Source organism: Rhinopithecus bieti, unplaced genomic scaffold, assembly GCF_001698545.2.
Source record: "Rhinopithecus bieti isolate Rb0 unplaced genomic scaffold, ASM169854v2 scaffold_50805, whole genome shotgun sequence".
Lineage (NCBI taxonomy): Eukaryota > Metazoa > Chordata > Mammalia > Primates > Cercopithecidae > Rhinopithecus > Rhinopithecus bieti.
Window position 1 is genome coordinate 449,193 of NW_016819929.1, and position 22,274 is coordinate 471,466.

General features: G+C 41.3%; 1 protein-coding gene across 3 annotated transcripts in view; it reads right to left on the minus strand.

The window, feature by feature from the left end:
* Nucleotides 1-921, minus strand: part of TSC22D3 (TSC22 domain family member 3) — a 67,121-nt gene extending 66,200 nt beyond the window's left edge. For 2 of the 3 annotated variants that reach the window (XM_017859356.1, XM_017859352.1), the window contains exons 1-2: nt 855-921; nt 557-767 (exon numbers count right to left, since the gene is read on the minus strand). The gene's annotated coding sequence lies outside the window, so the exon portion shown is untranslated. The remainder of the gene's footprint in view (nt 1-556; nt 768-854) is intronic. The other variant, XM_017859357.1, reaches the window with a different exon arrangement.
* Nucleotides 922-22,274: the final 21,353 nt, after the last annotated feature.

Here is a 22,274-nt window from a genome sequence, read left to right on the forward strand (position 1 = left end):
CCCCCCCCCCCCCCCGCTTTTTTGAGGGGGAGCGGCGTGTAAGGAGAGCGGTTGCCTCTGTAGAGAGAGAGTGCCAGGCACGCATCAGGAGTACCCAATAAATGCCGTAAACAAAACTCACAGAAGCACGCTCAAACTCTCCTCAGTTTCTGTCTCTTTCTGCTTACTTAACGATATCGTCACCTCCTTTCCCCGGCTCGCTGTGTCCTCTCTTCCCTGAACCCCTCAGAGGCAGTCCCTTTCCCGGCTTCCCTCTGCCCCTTCGCCGTCTCTCCTCAATCCTCCCCTTCCTTCTCTCTGCTCTTCTGCTCCCGCTCATTTCACTATTTCCCTTATTTTTCCTCTTTTCTTTTTTTTCTTTACCCATTTCCTCTACCTTCTCCCCCATTTCCATTCTTTTACCTTTCTTTCCTTGTTTCTTTTCTCCTTTTCTCTATTTCCCCATTTCCCCTTTCTCCCCTTTCCTCTTTTTCTCTTCCCCCCCCCGCCATTTCCCTTATTTTATTTTCCCCTCATTTCTTACTTCAGCACCCCTCTTTTTCCTCCCTTCACTTACCTTCTCCTATTTCTCCAAATTTGCTCTCCTTCTCGTTTTCTGAACCTCACCTGCCACCTTAGTTGATCTCCGTCTGTCGTTACCCTTTCAATAGATGTAGCGACTGCATGTTCACAGGCCTGAGGGGCGTACCCCAGCTCTGTAAGATGGAGGGATGTTCGCGCTGGGCAAGTGGGTTTCCAGGTGTTTCAGGACTCAGAGACTTGGAATACTTTAAATGTATAGGATTAAATAATTATTAGTGCCTGAAAAAATTAAACTTTTCATGATGTTCAGTTTTCACATAAAACTGACTTACATTTCAGTCAGTACTCCCCACCCCCCATCGGCTCCTTCATTCACAAGTCCGGCCTTTGAAATAGAGCAGTATATACTGCCATCTAGTGCCCAAGACATTGAACGTTCTCTGCCTGCGTCACAGAAGCCCGGAGAGGCACCAGAGGCGCCTCCTGGTGGAACCCACAGTGCGTTGGTTCTAAGAACAGCAGGGAAGAAGCGTAGGAGGCGGAGCTCCTACAATGAGAGCTCCGTGGCCAAGCTAATAGGCAGGAACATGCTCCTACACTAAGAGAGCTCCAGCTAATAGGCAGGAACACCAATCAGGGCCAGAGCCGCCCTTTTTTCTAGTGGAGCTTCACTTGGCCTGAGTCCCTCCAAATCTATGGAGATTGGACTTCCATAGATTTGAAACTTCCTCCAGGTACCACAAACATCAGCCCTGTGATTAAGAGCAAAGAGCGGCAAACTACTGTAACTCTTATTCCCAAGGCCCCGTGGGTCCTATATGTGCCCTGCAATTTGGGGAAAATGGAGGTGGGGTTGTGGTCTCTATGCTGTAGCAGCCAGAAAGTCAGAAAAAGGCTGTACCTCTCGCTTTTGACAGGATCCCAAGGTCAGAGGTGAAAGAGGTGCTGGGGGTCACTGACCATACCTGCAAAACTGAGAGTATGGTCGTTTTGTTCTAAGAGACTGCTGAGGAGTCTCTATTTCTCCTCTCAAAAGCAAACCCTTTAGATGTATTAATTTCCCTTTTTCTTCTTCACTTTTTTTTTTTATGTTCTTGGGTAAAAGCCAGAGGAGGTAGTAGAATATGAAATTTCATCTGCATTGTGTATACTTATAGTCTACTAAATTGTTTTTTAATTACAGTGTTTATGTTTTTCCTCTTGTTTATAATTATTTCATGTTAAACGTTATAACAAAATATATTAGATCCATAAATGTTTATTTAAGTTGTGTTTCGTGAACTGCAGGACTTTTATTTCTATATTTGCCTGAGTCCTCTTATCTTTGTGTATAACCTTGGGATGAGGCCCTGGTAGAAGTATTTCCTTCTTGGCATTTGGCACCATTAAACTCAAGAGTCTGTCCCCTTGACATTTCCCTTGTTGTAGTCCTTGCTCTCAAGCAGTATTGTTAATAATTCAGTACAGCTTTCCATACTGTATCCAGGTTGATCAAGAGTAAATATAATTGAGATATAAAAAAACTAGATAGTTCAGAGATTGAGTTCAGGAGCTGGTATGTATTTGCATACAAGTCCAGCTTGTACTGACATATTGCATACCTCCTCAGGGGAAGGCTGACTGGGCAGGGCCACCTTGGCTCCTTTCTGCGAAGCCTTGCTTTGCTGACATATATTGTGCTGGATGGAGAGACTCCAAGCAGCAAAACGTTCTTGCATAAACTCAGAAAGCAGGGGGTGGGGGGCCACTTCCAGATAGAGCTGGTAGCTTTCTGGGTGGAACAGAAAGAGGGCATAAGGGACATCTCTTTCTCAGATGAACTCATTCAACAGTCACTATGCGCTTGTCCTGTGCCGGGTATAGTGTAAGTGGGGATTCACAGGTAAACAAAACAGCCCAAGCTCCCAAAAACTTCATGGTCTGGCTGGAGAAAGAGATGTAGACAGACAAAAACAGTACAAATACTAAGTGGTGATGGAGACCTGGTGTGTGTGAGGGGAATGGGGGGTGGCATGTCTTGTGAGGGTGTGGAGGAAGGGTTAGCTCTGGCAGAAGAGAAGGGCAATCTAGGTAGAGAGACCAGTGAAGTGAGGCTTGGGGCTGAGAACAGTGTGTATGCTGATATCTGGGTGTGGATTACAAAACAGTTCAGTGTTACTGGAGAATAAAATGTAAGACATGGAAGCTGATATAGTTATAGAAGTGCTTGTTATTAATGTAATAAATAAGAAGATATAGAAGCAACTCTCATAACCATGGCAACTTGAAAGTAATGATAATTGTAAACATATTTAAAGATACCTGTAGTAACAGTAATGTGACATAAAATTGTGATTTCTATTGGGGACAAAGTCACAGGTACTGCTAACACTATCGTGATCTGTTCTCTGCATTTGTAGTTGAAGGAAATCTAAATTTCAGTTAGAGACTGGTGAAAACAAAGATGTAATATTTTCCCATCTGAGTTAATTTATCCCCTGAATATTTATTTATTTATTTATTTATTTAGAAGGAGTCTTGTTTTTGTTGCCCAGGCCAGGCAATGGTGCAATTTTGACTCACTGCAACCTCCGCCTCCCAGGTTCAAGCAATTCTCCTGCCTCAGCCTCCCAAGTAGCTTGGATTACAGGCATACACCACCACCACACCGGGCTAATTTTGTATTTTTAGTAGAGACGGGGTTTCACCACATTGGCCAGGCTGGTTTTGAACCCCTGACCTAGATGATCCAACAGCCTCGGCCTCCTAAAGTGCTGGGATTACAGATGTGAGCCACGGTGCCCAGCCTATCCCCTGAATTTTTTTTTTTTTTTTTTTTTTTTGAGACCAAGTCTCGCTCTGTCGCCCAGGCTGGAGTGCAGTGGCGTGATCTCAGCTTACTGCAAGCTCCGCCTCCCAGGTTCATGCCATTCTCCTGCCTCAGCCTCCCAAGTAGCTGTGACTACCGGTGCCCGCCACCACGACTGGCTAATTTTTTTGTATTTTTAGTAGAGACAGGGTTTCACTGTGTTAGCCAGGATGGTCTCGATCTCCTGACCTCGTGATCCACCTGTCTCGGCCTCCCAAAGTGCTGGGATTACAGGTGTGAGCTACCATGCCCAGCCTCCCCTGAATTTTTAAGGGTCCATGTTCTAAGGCCGGGTGCAGTGGCCCATGCCTGTAATCCCAGCACTTTGAGAGGCCGGGGTGGGCAGATCCCTTGAGGCCAGGATTTCAAGACCAGCCTGGGCCACACAGCAAAACACTATCTCTACAAAAAGTATGAAAATTCCCTGGGCATGCTGGCATGCATCTGTAGTCCCAGCTACGCAGGGAGGATCACCTGAGCCCGGGTAGGTCGAGGCTGCAGTGAGCCGTTATTGCTCCACTGCACTCCAGCCTGGGAGAAGAGTTCTAGACCAGCCTCCTTATAATATTAACAATATTAGATGAATGAGCCTTTACTATATGCCAAGCCCTGTGCTAAAAGCTTTATAGCCATTTTCTACTGATTCATCATCACAGGCCTGTGAGGCAACGTTGTTTTCATGGCTCTCAGAGACATGGAATTGTTTTCTAAGGTTACACAGCTGGAAAGGGACAGAGATGGGACTTGACCCTGAGTCAGTGTCACTTAAGCCCCACCCAAACTTCAGGCCTTGGATCTGCACCAGGATGGCTACATTAGAATTAGAATCACCTGGGAAGTTCACTTTTTTTTTTTTTTTTTTTTTAAAGATAGAATCTCGCTTGGTCACCAAGGTTGGAGTGCAGTGGCACAATCTCGGCTCACTGCAACCTCTGCCTCCCGGGTTCGAGCGATTCTTGTGCTTCAGCGTCCCGAGTAGCTGGGATTACAGGCACACGCCACCACGTAGGACTCATTTTTGTATTTTTAGCAGAGACGGGGTTGCTCCATGTTGCCCAGGCTGGTCTTGAACTCCTGAGCTTAAGATCCACCCGCCTTGGCCTCCCGAAGTTCTGAGATTACAGGAGCCACCAAGCCCCGCCTTATTATTATTATAATTACTGAAACAGTGTCTTCCTCTGTCGTCCAGAGCTGGAGTGCAGTGGTGCAATCTCAGCTCACTGCAGTCTCTACCTCCTGGGCTCCAGGGGTCCTCCCACCTCAGCCTTCTGAGTAGCTGGGACTACAAGCATGTGCTACCACGCCCAGCTAATTTTTGTAGAGACAGGGTCTCGCCATTTTGCCCAGGCTGGTCTCAAACTCCTGGCTCAAGTAATCTGCCTGCCTTGGGCTTCCCATAGTGCTGGGATTACAGGCATGAGCCACAAAGGCCAGCTTTTTTTTTTTTTTTTTTTTGACAGGGTTTGGCTCTGCAGCCCAGTCTGGGGTGGAGTGGCATGATCTCGTCTCACTGCAGCCTCGGCCTCCCTGCCTCAAGGGGTCCTCCCTCCTCAGCCTTCTGAGTAGCTGGGACTACAAGTGTACGATCTCTCCTCACTGCTACCTCCGCCTCCCGGGTTCAAGCGATCCTCTCATCTCAGTGTCCCGAGTAGCTGGGACTACAGGTGAGTACCACCACGCCTGGCTAATTTATTTTTTATTTTTTATTTTTGTAGAGATGGGGCTTTGCCATGTTGCTCAGGCAGGTTTTGAACTCCCGAGCTCAAGCAATCTGCCTGCCTCCACCTCCAAGGTGCTGGGATTACAGGCGTGAGCCACTACGCCCAGCCTGGGATCCATCTATCGTTCTATCTCTCTGTCTCTCTGTCTCTCTCTCTCTCTATATATATATATATACACACACACACACATATACACACATGTACATACATACATATACACACACATATATACATACATATATATACATACATATATACATATATGTATTTTTTTTCTTTGAAGCGGAGTCTCGCTCTGTCTAATTTTGATATTTTTAGTAGAGATGGAGTTTTACCATGTTGGCCAGGCTGGTCTCAAACTCCTGACCTGAGGTGAATTCCCCACCTCGGCTTCCCAAAGTGCTGCAATTACAGGTGTGAGCCACTGCGCCCAGCAGGGATCTGTATTTTTAAAAGGTCCCCAGATGATTCTTAAAGGTTTGGGAGCTTTAATGTTCTCAACCACAGATTTTTTGTTTTTATTTTACATTTTAATCGAAATTGTATATATTTAAGGTGTACATCATGACTGGATATAGATATAGATATAGATATAGATATAGATATAGATATAGATATAGATATAGATATAGATATAGGTATATCGCCACACATATATACACACATAGACTACAGTCAAGCTAACATATCCATCTCTTCACATAGTTAACTTTGTGTGTGTCTGCGTGTGTGTGCAGTGAGATCTACGCTGTTAGCAAATTTCAAGTAAACAATAAGGTATTGTTAACTATATTCCCCATGCTGTACATGATATCTCTAGAACTTATTCATCCTATATAACTGAAGCTTTGAACCCTTTGACCAACATCTCCCCATGTGTTCCCCACCCTACCCCTGGTAACCACCATCTACTCTCTGCTTTGATGAATTCAGTTTTTTTAGATTCCGCATATAAGTGAGATCATGTAGCATTTTTCTTTCTGTGTTTGGTTTATTTCACTTAGCAAAATATCCTCCAGGATCATTTATGTTATTACAAATGGCAGGATTTCCTTCTAAGGCTAAATAATATTTTATTATATATATACACACATACACATATATACACATAATATACACACATATATAAACATAATATGCATATATACACATATACATATATACTCATATACACATATGCACACACATACGTGTGTGTGTGTATATGTATACACACCACCATTTCTATATTTAGAAATTGAATTTTTTAGAAAAAAATTAGAAATTAGTTTGGAAATTGAATGGATAAAAATTCATTTTTATCCATCAATGGACACTTAGGTTGTTTCTACAAGCTTTCTTAGCACAGTGCTTGGGCATGGTAGATACCTAATAAATATCTGATTAACCAAGGGGAAATAAAATATGAAGATGGGGAGCTGAGGGAAACTGAAAAGCTGTCCTTGGGGGCCAGACACAGTGGCTCACTCCTGTAATTCTAGCACTTTGGGAGGCCGAGGCAGTGAGATCAAGACAAGCCTGGCCAACAGGGTGAAACCCTGTCTCTACTACAAATATAAAACTTAGTCTGGCATGGTGGCACGTGCCTTTTGTTTTGTTTTGTTTTAAATTTAGAGGGAGTCTCACTCTGTCGCCAAGGCTGGAATGCAGTGGTGCGATCTCGGCTCACTGCAACTTCTGCCTCCCAGGTTCAGGTGATTCTCCTGCCTCAGCCTCCCAAGTAGCTGGAATTACAGGCATGTGCCACCATGCCCAGCTAGTTTTTGTATTTTTAGTAGAGACAGGGTTTCACCATGTTGGCCAGGCTGGTCTTGAACTCCTGACTTCAAGTGATCTGCCTCGGCCTCCCAAAGTGCTGGGATTACAGACGTGAACCACTGCACCTGGCCAAGAATTGTATATATTTAAGGTGTACTCCATGATGTTTTGATATACATTGTGAAATGATTACCACAATCAAGCTAATTAATATATACATCAACCTGTCTTTGTAGAACTGTTTCACGGAGGCCATATATTATTACATCCTAATATCTACAGTGTTTTCTTCTGGAGCTCACAGTTTGGTGTGTGCGTGTGTGTGTGTATGTGTGTGTGTGTGTGTGTGTGTGTGTGTGTGTTTGTCCAGGGTTGGAGCACAGGCAAGTAAAGAGACAATCACAGTATATATGAAAAGGATTGTCATGGAATGAAGCACAGAATGGTGATGGAAGGAACAAAGAGTGGGCATACCAAACACAGATTGGAAGGGTAAAGGAAGGCTTCCTAGAGGAGATGATGGCTTGAAGGATGAATTGAGAAGGACAAAGTGCTTATCCAAGCCCATTTTTAGTGCCTAGTAGGCATTCATCTAATGAGATGGTGGATTTATAACACCTTAGTACCTACCACATAGTCACAGCTCAATATGTGGTAGACGTCATTATTGTTACCTGACCTTTTCAAACAAACATGAATGGCAAGTTACGTTTACTATGAGGAACACATAAGATAATGCATGGCATGTAAAGTACTTAGTATAGTGTCTGGCATATAATTGCCCAGCAAATGGTGGCAGTTGATAGTGTTATTGTTGCTGCTATCATTATTTTTAGGTTTGACTGGACTAAGATAGATGGAATCTTCCATCTCTGATCTTTTGGGTCATTCAACTCTGCAATTTATACATGTTACATTATTTCATATTACACAAAATTACATATTACATGTTTATATATGTAATATGAAATTACATGTTACACATAACATTTTTTCAGATATAATGTCTGCAAGCATGCTTATGTTCAGAACTTTTCCCGATAACAATCTCTGGCCCCAACCACCGCTACCACCATCACCAGCCACGTGGTGTTCTCAAGTTGTGGTCTCCACAAAGCATATAGAAAATAGAGGAGCTGGGCGGATGTGGTGGTTCACGCCTGTAATTCCAACACTTCGGGAAGCTGAGGCCGGTGGATCACTTAAGCTCAGGAGTTCAAGACCAGCCTGGGCAACATGGCAAAACCCCCTCTCTACAAAAAAAAAAAAAAAAAATTAGCCAGGTGTGGTGGCATGCACCTGTGGTTTCAGCTACTCAGGAGGCTGAGGTGGGAAGATTATTTGAGCCTGGGAGGTTGAGGCTGCAGTGAGCTGTGACTGTGCCACTACACTCCAGCCTGGGCCACAGAGCGAGACCTTGTCTCAAAAACAAACAAACAAACAAAAACAAAACAAAACAGGAAAAGGAAATAAAGAAAAGAAATAAAATAAAATAGAGGAACTGATGGTAGAAGAAGTGGAACAGAGCTGCTATTGCCTCTGAAAATATTTTCTGTATAGTAAAGGGATGACATTGGTTTTCTGATCAGCCTCTGTATTTCCAATCTAAGGACAGTTGGTAGAAGTGAATCAAAAGCTTTCCCCAACTTTGTTTTGCACTTTTGCTGTTCTGGATAGGAGGGTAGAGTGTATGTAGGTTGTAAATATGTTCCTCAGTCCAACCCCATCTCCCCACAACAGCTAGCAGAAATTCCTTCTCCATTAGCAATCAACAGTCCCTTTTCCCCTAGTTTCTGTAGCTAGTGCAAGTTTTAGTTTTTTGTTGCAGAGCTTCATGGATATTTTAATGGGCATTCCTGGATGGTGGGTATCAGACTGTGTTATCTTGCTGCCATGTTAACCCAGAGTTCCCCCAGATGCAATTGGTTTTCTTGCTAATGATTTCAGGGAGAAGGCACAAAAGTACTTTGCTTTTTCATGGTCCTATGTTACTGTCTTTCCAGTCCTCTCCATCCTGGGGCCCTGTTTTCACCAGTTATCTCATTTTACCCAATACAGGAGTCCTCATCCTTTTGTAAGGAAAAACTGTGTTGTATATTCCTGATGCCTTGATCTCCCTGGGAAGAGGGAAATTAAGGGTAGAAGGAAGTTGACTGAATCTGGGGGCTGGCTGTCAGGGTGTGGGAGTGAAGAGGATTGGGGAGACACTGCTTACTGTCTTCCTCTCTGAGCTGAGAATCCAGGCAAACTGCAGAGAGCAGGGCAGGAGAAGGGCGATCATGTTGGAGAGTTAGCTTGCAAAGCCTTGATATTGTTTGCAGATCCCAAGCTACCGATTAGGGGCCCCTGACCTAATACAGTAAAAAAAATGGTTTGTGTTGTCATTGTGGCTATTTTTTAATATCCTTCCAGAGGTATATCTCCCTTCCTGTATTAGCTTTCTAAATCTTGATACTGTGCACTCAGATTGATCCATTTGCCCTACTTTCTACTCCTGGTAGCATTCTCATTTGTCTTTCAGCCACCTCTGGAATTCTGGACTTGGTTTACCTAGCCTTTGTGACCACTCCATATATTGACATACAGGAGGCCTCCAACTTACAGACAGGCTGAGCTCTCAAAGTTCACTCTCAAGTCAATTGTTTGGAAGGTGACGTGCATTTTTCCATAGGAGAAAAAAATTGTTATAAATTGAACTACATTTCCAGACCAGCCCACAAAAGATTTTTTTAGCTTTAATGTACTAAAATGTGGGCCATTTGCAATGAAAAGTAAGAAATCTTGGTAATTCAGCAAAAACAAGAAGACAATCCAAGGGAATAAGAAATACTTTAGCTTGGCTACTGGCACCGGAGTCAAGAAAGCTGAATTGGATGAGGTACACAGGGCTTTCTGGAGGCTCTCCAGAAAGACTCATGGGGACTTTGAAAGTCTGTGGAATCATAACATAGTTCTAAGTTTACTTCAAAACTTATGGCTTTCAATAATAATAACTACCATATACTGAGCACTTACTGTGTGTCAGGCCCTGTGCTAGGCAGTTTACATACCTTCCCCTCATTTCATTTCATTCTCACAATGACACTATGAGGTAAATACTATAAAGACCCTTATTTTACAGACTGAGGCTCAGAAAGGTCAATTAACTTGACAAAAGTTACACAGACAGCACAATTAGAGGCCAAGTCAATGGTTTCCTACTGCCCAAATCTGTGCTTTATAATATATATCTGATGACTCGTTTCTTTTCTTTACTTTTCTTTATCTGGGTATATCGGGAATACCACTTTTGGGGCTATCAGCCATGATTACAGTTATTTGCCAGATCACAAGGAAACAAAGATTGGGAAACTAGGAGAGGTGGTACGAGGGAGAGAAGGAAGGAGGAAGGAACAGAGAATTTTGTTAGGCAAAAGTTCAACTAAGAAGCCACATATGTCAATGTTTCTCAAACTGTACGGTGCACTCAAAGCACCCAAAACTCATTAAAATGCAGATCATTATTTAGCAGGTCTAGGGAGGGGCCCGAGATCCTGCATTTCTAAAAAGCTCCCAGGTGTGCTGCTCCTGCTGGTCCATGGACAACACTTTGAACAGTAAGGCCGTATAGTGCAAATGATGAACAAAAACATTCAAACATCCATTAACACCTGCTTCCTAATTTAATCCAGATCAGCTTCTACACTAAACAGTCACTTATTATCCTCTTTTCTCCTGTAGGCTGTCTCAGGGCATTGTCTCCACTTTAGTTCTGCCAGTCTGTTTCAGCTTATGTTTATTTATTTATTTATTTGTACAAATTTAAGGGGTTCAAGTGCAGTTTTGGTACATGGATATATTGCAGAGTGGTGAAGTCTGGGCTTTTAATGTAACCGTCACCCAAACAGTATAGATTGTACCCATTAAGTAATTTCTCATCTCTCACCCCCATGACATGTTTATGTTTAACTACTCAATACAGGTGTTAAATACATATGAACATCTTCTGTCACTCTGAGCACTAAGCAGTCTCAATCAAACATAAGTTTCTCTTGGCACAAAGTAGGTATTTGGCCACAGGGTTCCACTCCTCCACAACGGCTCTCAACTCTCTCTCTCATTAGGAACAGTCTTATAAAGGTAAGGCATGTAGTAACACCACTGTCCCAGCGCTTTCTAATTTCCTTTCTCAGAGCTATTGCCTTCATCTGGAGCAGGAAGCAGCCTGGCTTTTTAAAGAGTCCAGATCCTTGTTTCTTTCACATAGTTGAAACAATCCCAGCATTAGTTTAAGGCAATCATTGAAAAGATTCTTTGCAGAGTCCTGCCAACTCCAAAAGCCCAGTGAAATTTGTTTCCTGGAAGATTATTTACTTTATTTTGCCACCTCCTCTCCTCCGTCCTCTTAGGATTTTGACTGATCATTTTGAGCCATTCTTCATGTTTTCTTCTATTTTAGATTCTCTGACTAATTTTCCCCAATAGCAAGAGTCAAGGAAACCTTTCCACTCCAACCAAGCTCTACTTTTTAGGTAGGAAATATTCTCTCACAGTGTTTACAGATCAACTTGATGATCTGTGGTCCCTGGCAACTGGATTGTTTTTCTATCTTCTCTTTAACCTTTGGGGAAGTTAACCTTGGGGGTGACCCTTCTAACACCTTCAGCAGGTAGGTGTTCATGCAGCCTCCACATGAATAGATTAGGTAAGTTCACATTCTATCACTGGATGAATTTAAAACTCTGCGAAAAAAAGAATTGTAATCTGTTTTAACTTCTATCCATTAATCTTACTTTTATCATATGAAGCAGAAATAGCACTTTCAATGTTTCATGACATTTGTCATATCCTCATTTAACCATCTCTTTGCTAGACTACACATCCCCAATTTCTAATCAGTCCTCAGTTACTTCTTGACCCTTCATTCATTCAATAAACATTAGATGCACTATGATTTATAAATGTTCACTTTAAAATATGGTACCTCAAAATGGAACATACTGCTCGCTGTGTAGTTTGACCAGCATGGAGTACATTGGGACTGCCACTTCTTGTGATGGTCTGATGCAATTTTATGATCATGCTAGCTTAAGAAAGAGTAACTCACTTCTTCACATCTATTGAGTACCTACTTTGGGTCAGTTACCTAACATCTACTAGAAACCTCCGTTTTCAGTGGTAGAGGTTCTCTGTTCTTTCTTACCCCATGGGGCCTGGAGATGGTACAGTCACCCTCTTCCAATCCTTCCTACTGTCATCTGCTGTACTTTAGTACTCTCACTTATTGAGGACTTCACCTCCTCACTGATAGTCTTCCTTTCCACCCCAACTCTAGCCACCATCCTGAGTGATCTTAATGTCCTCATAGATGACCCATTTATAAGCTTCATCCTTTCAATCATTTTACCTCCACTCTGCTTCACCAACCATTTTCAATGATCCACTTTATTCTCAGCAGATGATCTCACCTCTCATTCCATTATGAAAATCTAGGTCATTGGATGCTAACACCCATTTTCCTGCCCTCACCCCACCCTGCCACATAGTTGTGTCCTTAAATGTCCTAACCTCTCTCTCTTTTTTTTTTTTTTTTTTTGTCTTGCAGAAATAGACATAGCTTCTCCAGTTCACAGCTAATTTCTCTACGTGTGCTTTGGAGCCCATTCTTTCTCACCTCCTTGAGGACTTACTTCATCAGTTATCCCTCCTCTCATCTGTATCTTCAACAACTCCTCTGCTTACTGACTGCTTCCCATCAACCTTCAGACATGATCAACTTTCACTCCTAAAAAAGGAAACAAAGAAATTTTCCTTCACCTCTATCCCCAACTGGCATTTGCCCTATTTCTCTTCTTTTATTGTTGTGGAATCTTTTCTAAAGTATAGACACTCTCCATTGTCTCACCTCCTGTTAAAACTCAGCCCCACTATGGCTTTTCTGTTCCCAGAACACCACTGTTATTTCTCTTATTAAGTAAACCAATGGCATCCTAATTGCCAAATCTAATGAACAATGTTAAGTCTTTATTTTACTGGACCTCTCTCTGATGTATTTAACATAATTGATTGCTCTCACCCTACTTCTGTCCTCATGAATCACTTGAAAGTGTCTACTCCTTGGCTTTGGTGATGTTGCACATCTTCTGGCTGTCCTCATTCCTCTCTGATTACTCCTTATGCTCTTTTGTGGACTCTTCGTCTGCCACCCCTTAAATGCCAGTCTTTCCTAGGTTTTTTCATTCCTCACCTTTCCCCTAGATCATCTCATCAATACCCATGGTTTTATCTACCATACTATTGAGCCCCAATATGTGTCTGTAGTCCCAGACCTCTCTTGAGAGCTCCAAACCTGTATACTAGTTGATACTTGACAGGTATAATATGGCACATCCTACAGGTACCTCAAGACCAAACTCAGTATGTTCCAAATGCCTCTTTTTTACTCTAATCTGCCCTTCCTCCTCTATCTGCCCACTGACACCATGGTGACTCAGACCTCTATCTACACAGTTGACCTCTATCTACACAGTGTTGAAAGCTTGGTAGTCATCCTAAATTTCTCATTCAACCAGTCACCAAGACCTGTCTATCTTCTAAGTTTCTATCTGATATGTCTTTCCTTTATGTTACTACAGCATATTATTAGTCCAGGCTTTCCATCATCTTTTCATTTTTTAGCTATTCAAATAGCTCCTTAACTGGTCTTCCTGCCTCTTGGCCTACTCCCCCTTAGCCTATCCTTCACATTTGATAGAATGGATTTTCTCTAATGCAAATCAGATCAGATCACTCCTCTGCTTGAAGCCCTATCATGGTTCTCACTGCTTACTGGTACAGTCCATGCTGCTCTACAAGGCTTACAAGGCCCCTCACAATCTGGCCTTGTCTACCCTTCCAATCTTATCTCCTATCATCTTTTCCTTATTTTCTTTGCCCAAATAATGTCAGACTGAATACCCCCCACCATGCCTTCATGCCTTCATACACACTGTTCTCTCTGCCTAGAATGACCCCTTGGTCTTCCAGTCAAATCTTCATTCAGCTTTCAAAATTGGACTCAGTATGTCTGGGTAGATACACAAGAAACCAGTGACAATGATTGGGTGGCTGGGGCACAGGAGTGGGAAGAAGACTTACTTTTTCCACCTATTTGTACATTCTGTATTTTGCAACACAAATCTGAATTCACTATTCAAAAAAGTAAATACTATGTAAATTTTTTGTTAAAAAAGCTCAGGAATCAGGTCCTTTAGAAAGTTGTTTTCCCCTCCTCATTCTCCTCTGTAGTTTTGTACTCCCTTCTTTGTGCTACTTCCGGGCCTACTGTGTGCTCCTGTGATTAGAATAATTACATTGCATTGCAATTTACATGTGAAGTTGTCCGTCTCCCCAGATTGTGAGCTACCTGAGGGAAGGGGCTGCATCTTAGTTTTTATTGTTTCCCCAGAATTTAACATAGTGCTCTATAAATGTTTATTGAATGAATGGAGAAACAAGTGAAGAGAGGAATAAAGTAGGGGATGCCTCAAATTATAAAACAAAGCTCCCAAGTCAGTTATCTTTCCCAATATCCATCAATCTGTCCTTTTGCCATGTGTTGAGGTTAAAAGTAATATTTTACATTTATACTTTTTTAAAAATTTTCTGAGACAGAGTCTCACTCTGTCACCCAGGTTGGAGTGCACTGGCACAATTATGGCTCACTTCAGCCTCGATCTCCTGGGCTCTAGATCCTCCCACCTCAGCCTTCCAAGTAGCTGAATGATTGGGTGATATTGCTAGTAAATGGTGAAGTTGAGATTTGAACCAAGGTCTTTTGACTTCAAAACTCATGCTTGATTCATAACACTGCATTGATTCAAAGGGGCATCTCCACTGCTTGACTACTGGGTGCCTAGCTCAAGGCAGCCCATTGTCTTTGGACTGCTCTGACCATTTTAAAAGCTCTTGTTTGTAGTGAGCTGGGTTATAAATGAGCCAAACAAGACATGGCCAATAATAGGGTCTTTTGGCTCTCTACTAGAACTTTCCTTCCAGTCTGACACCAAACCATTTGTTCGCTTCTTTGGCTATAGTTGTTCAACTAGTTATAGGCTCATCTCAACAAATGCCTGAAGCATCCAGCTTATATTTTGCCATCTCATCTACAAGGGAATTATGGGAAACTTTGTCCAATGCCTGGATGAAATGAAATCCACTATAGCTATCACATTCTCTGATAGCTTATCTAGTAACCAGATCAAAAAAAAAAAAAAAAAAAAAAAAGGAAATGAAGTCTAGGAGGGATATTTGTTTTTTAATGGGGCAATTTGTCAATGACTTAAAGTAATGAGTTTCCAGTGGTATACTTTCAGACATCCTTGACAGGCTGTCAGGAAGATGATTTTTGGCCAGTGGGCTTCCTACTTTTCTTCAAATGACATCTAAATAGGGACTCCCATTTTCATTGCTTTGAATTGCACAGCACTGTTGTTTACATCTAGTTTTATTTAATCTTCCTTTTCAGTTTTCTGGGCTTTTATTTTTTCTTTGTGTTCTGCCCTTGCACATGTTCCCTCTGCCTGGTTCATTCCCTAAACTCCTACAACCCTGGCCCCACAACACACACATACACATACCTTCCTTGTCCTTTGAGAATCAGTGCATGCAGTCCCTTCTCCAGAAGCCTTCTCTGTTGTCCCCAGACTGAGGTAATTGCTTCTCCTGGGTGTTGTAGTGGCAAGTGAGCACAGTGCCTGTCACAAAGTAGATCCCCAGTAAATGTTAACTCCCTTCTCCCCTTCCTCCATGAGTATCTCTAAAATAGTATTCATTATACCATATGGTATTTTCTTGTTTACTTGTCTGCCTTCATCACTCAATTATGAGCTCATTCGTTCATCCACTCGTTAACAAATATTTATTGTGTGTCTATCGTGTACAAGGCATTGTTCATGTAGGTGCTGGGGACACAGTGATTTCTGAAAATTGTATTTTCACTGTGTCTTTTCACTGTTGTACTTATAGCACCTGTCACAGTGTCTGGCAAGTAGAGTGCTTAGTAAATGTTTGTTAAAGGAATGCACTTTCTTAGCAGAGTTTCTCAAAGTGTGATCCTTGGACTATTTGCATCTGGATCACTGAGAGGTGTAGGTTAAAATGTTAATTCTTCGGTCCCTCTCCAAGTCTACTGAATCAGAATATCTTAAGAGTGGGCTGTAAGAATCTGTATTTTAATCTCGTTTTGCGGTATTTCTTTCATGCTAAAATTTGGGAACCACGGCAAAGCAGAATAGAAATAGGGAGACCTAATGCCTATTATTGAAAAGCGTAGCTAAAACCAACTAAATCATGTTTAATGCCTCTGAATGCTATAGCAAATTTTAGTAAAAAAGAAAAAAGAATTTTTACCTGTTGAACAAGTGGAATTATTGCTAATAAAATCTAATCTTAATTTAGGTCAAATTTATGATACCAGAGAGTTTTCATTTTTATAGTGTTACTTGTATATTTGATGGTATATAGGGACCATTTGTGTAACCCAACAATACAATATATTGATTCCATGTTATGGACTTGAATTGCAAATTAAGAAAGAGTATGTCTAAACTGTACTTGTGCTTTAACATTGATTATATGTGATTTATCTGATGTTTAGTCCTTAATCAGAATTGTTAGTGCTCATTCTCTGTGCAAATTTGATCCTTTTAGCTGTTTTATGCCATATTTTCCAAGAGCATGGTGTTATTAAAAGTGCTCTTTGGTAATAGATTAGGTATATAAGATCTAAGTCAACCAAGGACAGCACAACTTCCTTTTCAGGAAGACTTGACAAGTTGGATTTTATGACCATGTTTTGGAGACTGGAGCTGTCTATTTTTAGTGTGCCTTGACATGATCCTTATGGTCAGGAGCTGAAGTGTTCTTGTATCTGAACACAAATATGTTAAATATTCACAGATTTATACTTCTGTTTTCCTCCTTTTGACGTCCCTCTTTTTTTCAACTCAACTTAGGTTTTCAGTGGTAGTGTCACTGCTGCCAAGCTAGACCGAAAACGGCCATCTGCATGCTGCCCAACCAGCACCATGTCCAAAGACCTGAAAATTCTGTGTAAAGACCCTGTTTCGGAGCTGAGCTGCTGCCGGGACCATCAGTTCAGTGGCAGTAAATTTCAGCAGGAAAAATTACTGAAGGAAAGCTCCACAATGAGTATGAGGAATCTTTCATTTTATACAACCGAAGAGAAAATACATGAGCTCTTTAGTAGATCTGGTATCAAGACTATCTTTATGGGCCTGGATAAAATAAAGAAAACAGCATGTGGCTTCTGCTTTGTAGAATACCATAATAGAACTGATGCTGAAAATGCCATGTGGTTTCTAAATGGGACCTGCCTAGATGAATGGATTATATGCACTGATTGGGATATAGGTTTTAGAGAAGGTCAACAGTATGGTCGTGGTAAATCTGGGGGTCAGGTAAGGGATGAGTTTCGTGAAGATTTTCATTCTGGTAGAGGAGGCTTTGGAAGACAGAGTCAGATCTAAAACAATCCATAGAGAAAAAGTTTTAACTCTAACCCCTTGAAAAGTGTGTTGTAGACCAACCTCAAGTCTGCAAATAGCCAATTCCAAGTTTAAATTACCTTATTGTTGATGTATTTTTTTCTCTGAAAATTTATTAAATGGCAGAAACAAAAAAAAATCCATTTACTTTTGTCTGGTCTCAATTTTGAAGGTGCTTTTCAGATTAAACCAGTTTTGACTGTTATGGTGGGTCCTAAAGTGACAGTGTTCTTCGGGAACAAATTAGGTAATGTAAGTCCAGAGTCAACCAAAGCACAAACTTCCCCTTTAAGAAGTTTCCATTGGATCTATGGCCATGTTCCCTGCAGCCCTGAAATTAATAATTTTTTTTTAGAGCTTGCTAAAACACAGTTAATAAGTGAAATTTAAAAAAAATTATCAAGAGAAACACAAACACTGTTTATTTGAAAACCCATAGAAAAGTCATGGAAAGAATTGTAATAAAAACAAAATCCTCCTGCCCCACCTCTTCCTATCTTACGCCTATTCCCTGGACAATAACGGTTAATTATTTTTTATTAGTTTTTGGTTTGTTTGTTTCTTGGTAGTTTCCTCCATATCTCCAAATAACATGACTGCTTACTTTCTTTTTAAACGCTATCTACTGACTTCCTGCTTTCAGAGATGAGGATTTAGCTCACTTACACCCCCATTTGCACTTCTCTACTCTCCATCCTCTCAATATAGTTCACAACACTTTACAGACGGTTCCTGAGTTACAATGGCTTGGCTTACAATGTTTTGACTTTACAATGGTATAAAAGTGATATGCATTCAGTAGAAACCATACTTCAGGTACTCATACAACTATTTCGTTTTTCACTTTCAGTATAGTGTTCAACAAATTGCTTGAGATACTTAACACTTTATTATAAAATAGGCTTTGGGTTAGATGATTTTGCCCAAGTGTAGGCTAATGTAAAGTGTTCTGAGCACGTTTAAGGTAGGTTATGCTATGCTATATTTGAGTGGTTAGATGCATTAAATGCATTTTCAACTTAACAATATATTCAATTTACAATGAGCCTATCAGGATGTAACTCCATCATAAGTCAATGAGCGTCTGTAGTTACTTTCTTTATTGTTACATAGCATAACTTAGGTTATGCTGCAGTAATAAACAATCAAAAAATTTTAGTGCTTAAAATTACTAAGCTCTGTTCCTCCCACTACATTCCCATTGCTGATCACATGGTGCAGGGGTCTGCTCCATGCCATGATTGTCCTCATTCTGGGGCCCAGGCTAATAGTATAATCACTATCTGGAATGATGGTGACAGAGGGAAAAACAGAGTGACAAATCATGTCCTGGCTTCTCAAGTTTCCACCCAGAAATGATATCCATCACTTTTGCTCACATTTCCATTCTTAAAACATGTTGTCAAAACTGATTCTGAGGGAGTGGAGAAGGATCTGTAGGAAGAGACCCTGAATATTAGTGATGAGTTATACAGTTTACTACAGGTCCTCCTATAACTTTAATATATACAAATGTAACTCCATTTTTTTATTGTTCCACCATATAGTACTCCCCACTTTGTAAGATGAAGATGTTAATGTCCTTTTGCCTTTTCTTCATCTTTCCTCCTCCCCCTTCTACTTTCTGGCTTTTTTCATCTACATTTGTGTTTTTACATTGTCAAGTTGATGATAAAGTTGTCTGTGCTCTGTCTTTCAGTTAATTCCAGAAGTTTACAATTAGTAAAGAGTATTTTATTACTGTGACTATATAAATATTGTTCCCTGGCCAGGTGCAGTGGCTCATGCTTCTAATCCTAGCATTTTGGGAGGTAGGCAGATCACTTGAGGTCAGGAGTTCAGGACCAGCCTGGGCAACATGGCGAAGCCCTGTCTTTACCAAAAACATGGCGAAGCCCTGTCTTTACCAAAATACAAAATTGCTGGGCATGGTGGTATGTGCCAGTGGTCCCAGCTACTCAGCAGGCTGAGGTAATAGGATAGTGATTCCTCCTGAGCCCAGGAGGCGGAGGTCACCGTGAACTGAAATTATTCCACTGCACTCCAGCCTGGCTGGCAGAGTGAGACCCTATCTCAAAAATAAGTAAATAAGTAAATAAATAAATAAATAAATAAATAAATAAAGTTCCCTGCAAAGCCATGGAGAGTCCAACAACTGTATCTTTTCTTCTGGAATTTTTATTTACCATTCTCTATTTCTTATTTGCCATTATTGCACCCCTTAATTTCCTTCAAACTCTGTAAAAAATTAAGCTTTCCATGGATATTCTCCTACTTTTTTTTTTTTTTTTTCAAAGTCTCACTGTGTTGCCCAGGCTGGAGTTCAGTGGCACGATCTCAGCTCACTGCAACCTCTCCCTTCTGGGTTCAAGCCATTCTTCTGCCTCAGCTTCCCGAGTAGCTGGGACTACAGGTGCATGCCACCACACATGGCTAATTTTTGTATTTTTTAGTAGAGACAGGGTTTCACCATATTGGCCAGGCTGGTCTCGAACCGTGATCCACCAACCTCGGCCTCCCAAAGTGTTGGGATTACAGGCATGAGCCACCGTGCCTGACAATTCTCCTACTTTCCTCTCCATGATCTGTCTGTTCTCCTATTCTGATCTGGATTTGTTACTCTCTAGACCAGGATTTCTCAATCTCAGCCCTACTGATGTTTTGGACCAGAGAATTATTTGTTGTGGAAGGCTGTGTTGTGCATTGTAGAATTCAGTATCCTTGGCCTCATATACCCACTAAATACAGTAGCACACATTTGTGCGCACGCACACACACACACACACACACTCCAACTTGTGACAACCAAAAATATCTCCAGACATTACCAATTGTTTCTGCCAGGCCGGTGGGGAGGCAAAATCACAACTGGCTGCAAACCACTGCCCTCAACAATAGTTCCCATCCAGAGATTTTTCTTCACTGTAGTCCTGAATTGGACTGACTATTTCATGGATCCTGTGTTTATCCCTTTTGTGGTTTACTCCTATATTAGTCCATTTTCACACTGCTGTAAAGAACTACCTGAGACTGGGTAATTTATGAAGCAAAAAGGTTTAATTGATTCACAGTTCTATAGGCTTAACAGGAGGCATGACTGAGAGTCCTCAGGAAACTTACAATCATGGCAGAAGGGGAAGGGGAAGTAAGCACATCTTACCATTGTGGGGTAGGAGAGAGAGTGAGAGAGCAATGGGGGAAGTGCCACACACTTTTAAATCATCAGATCTCATGATAACTCACTATCACAAGAACAGCAAGGGGAAATCCACCCCATGATCCAGTCACCTCCAACCAGTCCCCTCCTCCAATTAGACATGAGATTTGGACAGGACACAAATTCAAACCATGTCATTTCACCCCTGGCTCCTCCCAAATCTCATGTCCTTCTCACATTGCAAAATACAATCATCCTTTCTGAATAGTCCCTCAGTCTTAACTCACTTCAGTATTAACTCCAAAGTCCACATTCCAAAATCTCATCTGAGACAAGATAAATCCCTTCTACCTATGAGTCTGTAAAATCAAAACCAAGTTAATTACTTCCAAGATACAATGTGGGTACAGGCATTGGATAAATGCTCCCATTCAAAATGGAAGAAATTGACCAAAACAAAGGGCCTACTGGTCCCATGCAAGTCTGAAACCCAGTAGGACAGTCATTAAATCTTACGCCTTGGATCACTTACTTGTAGTTTCTTCCCTTCCATTTCCTCTGCTGTTTCTGTAACCCCTCTTAGCTGGATACTGGACATTTTGGATTAATTCCCTAATTTTCATGGTCCTGATTAGTGTAAATCAGTTATGATAATCCTCTCTCTCTTGCTAGTGATTGGTTTAGGAACCTAGGCTTAAGCCAATCAGAAGTGGAAATTCCAAAGTTATATTAATAAGTTGAGGGATGGACAGCGACCAATGGAGACCCCAGTGAGCTCGAATGAAGGATTTTTAGTTTTAGCATGAAGGAGAGGCTGTATCTCTCCTTCCTATTGGATATGAATAAGCATGCATATAGTGATTACCGCAGACAGCTTTCTTAAAACCACAAAATAAACTAGCTTTTGGATGAATAGGACATTTTAGATGGCAGAGAGAGGGACCAAAGAACCTGTGTTGCTCATGAGATTATCTAGTTGCTGAGTCAACTAACCTTGCAGCATGCACTGTGTCTGGATGTTCTGTATATGAGATGATACATTATATTTTATTGTTTAAGCCAGCTCGTGGCAGGATTTTCTGCTAACATACAGTCAAAAGCACTCTGAGGAAGCAACCCAAATGTCCATCAACGATAGACTGGATAAAGAAAATGTGGTACATATACATCATAGAATACTATGTAGCTATAAAAAAAGAATGAAATTATGTCCTTTGCAGGGACATGGATGGAGCTGGAAATGATTATCCTCAGCAAACTAACGCAGGAAGAGAAAACCAAAAACCGCAGGTTCTCACTTATAAGTGGGAGCTGAATAATAAGAAAACGTGGACTCAGGGAGGGGAACAACATACACTGGGACCTGTTGGTGGGGGATGGGAGAGGGCATCAGGATAAACAACTAATGCATGTGGGGCTTAATCTGTGCAGCAAACCACCATGGCACACATTTATTTATGTAACAAACCTGAACGTCCTGCACATGTATCCTGGAACTTAAAATTAAATTAAATTAAATTTTAAAAAAGCACTCTGATACCAAGACTTACACACTTTCCCTTTAGCTTAATCCTTGTATAAAGAAACTAAATTGATACCGCATGAAACCAAGCATGTATCTCCAGGATTCATGACCTTTTGTCTGGAAAGTTTGAAAAAATAAGTGTCTCGCTCCTGAATCCTTTACTCTATAACTTGAATTAATTCTCTCTGATCAGTAACTTTTTTTTCTGAATCAGGGA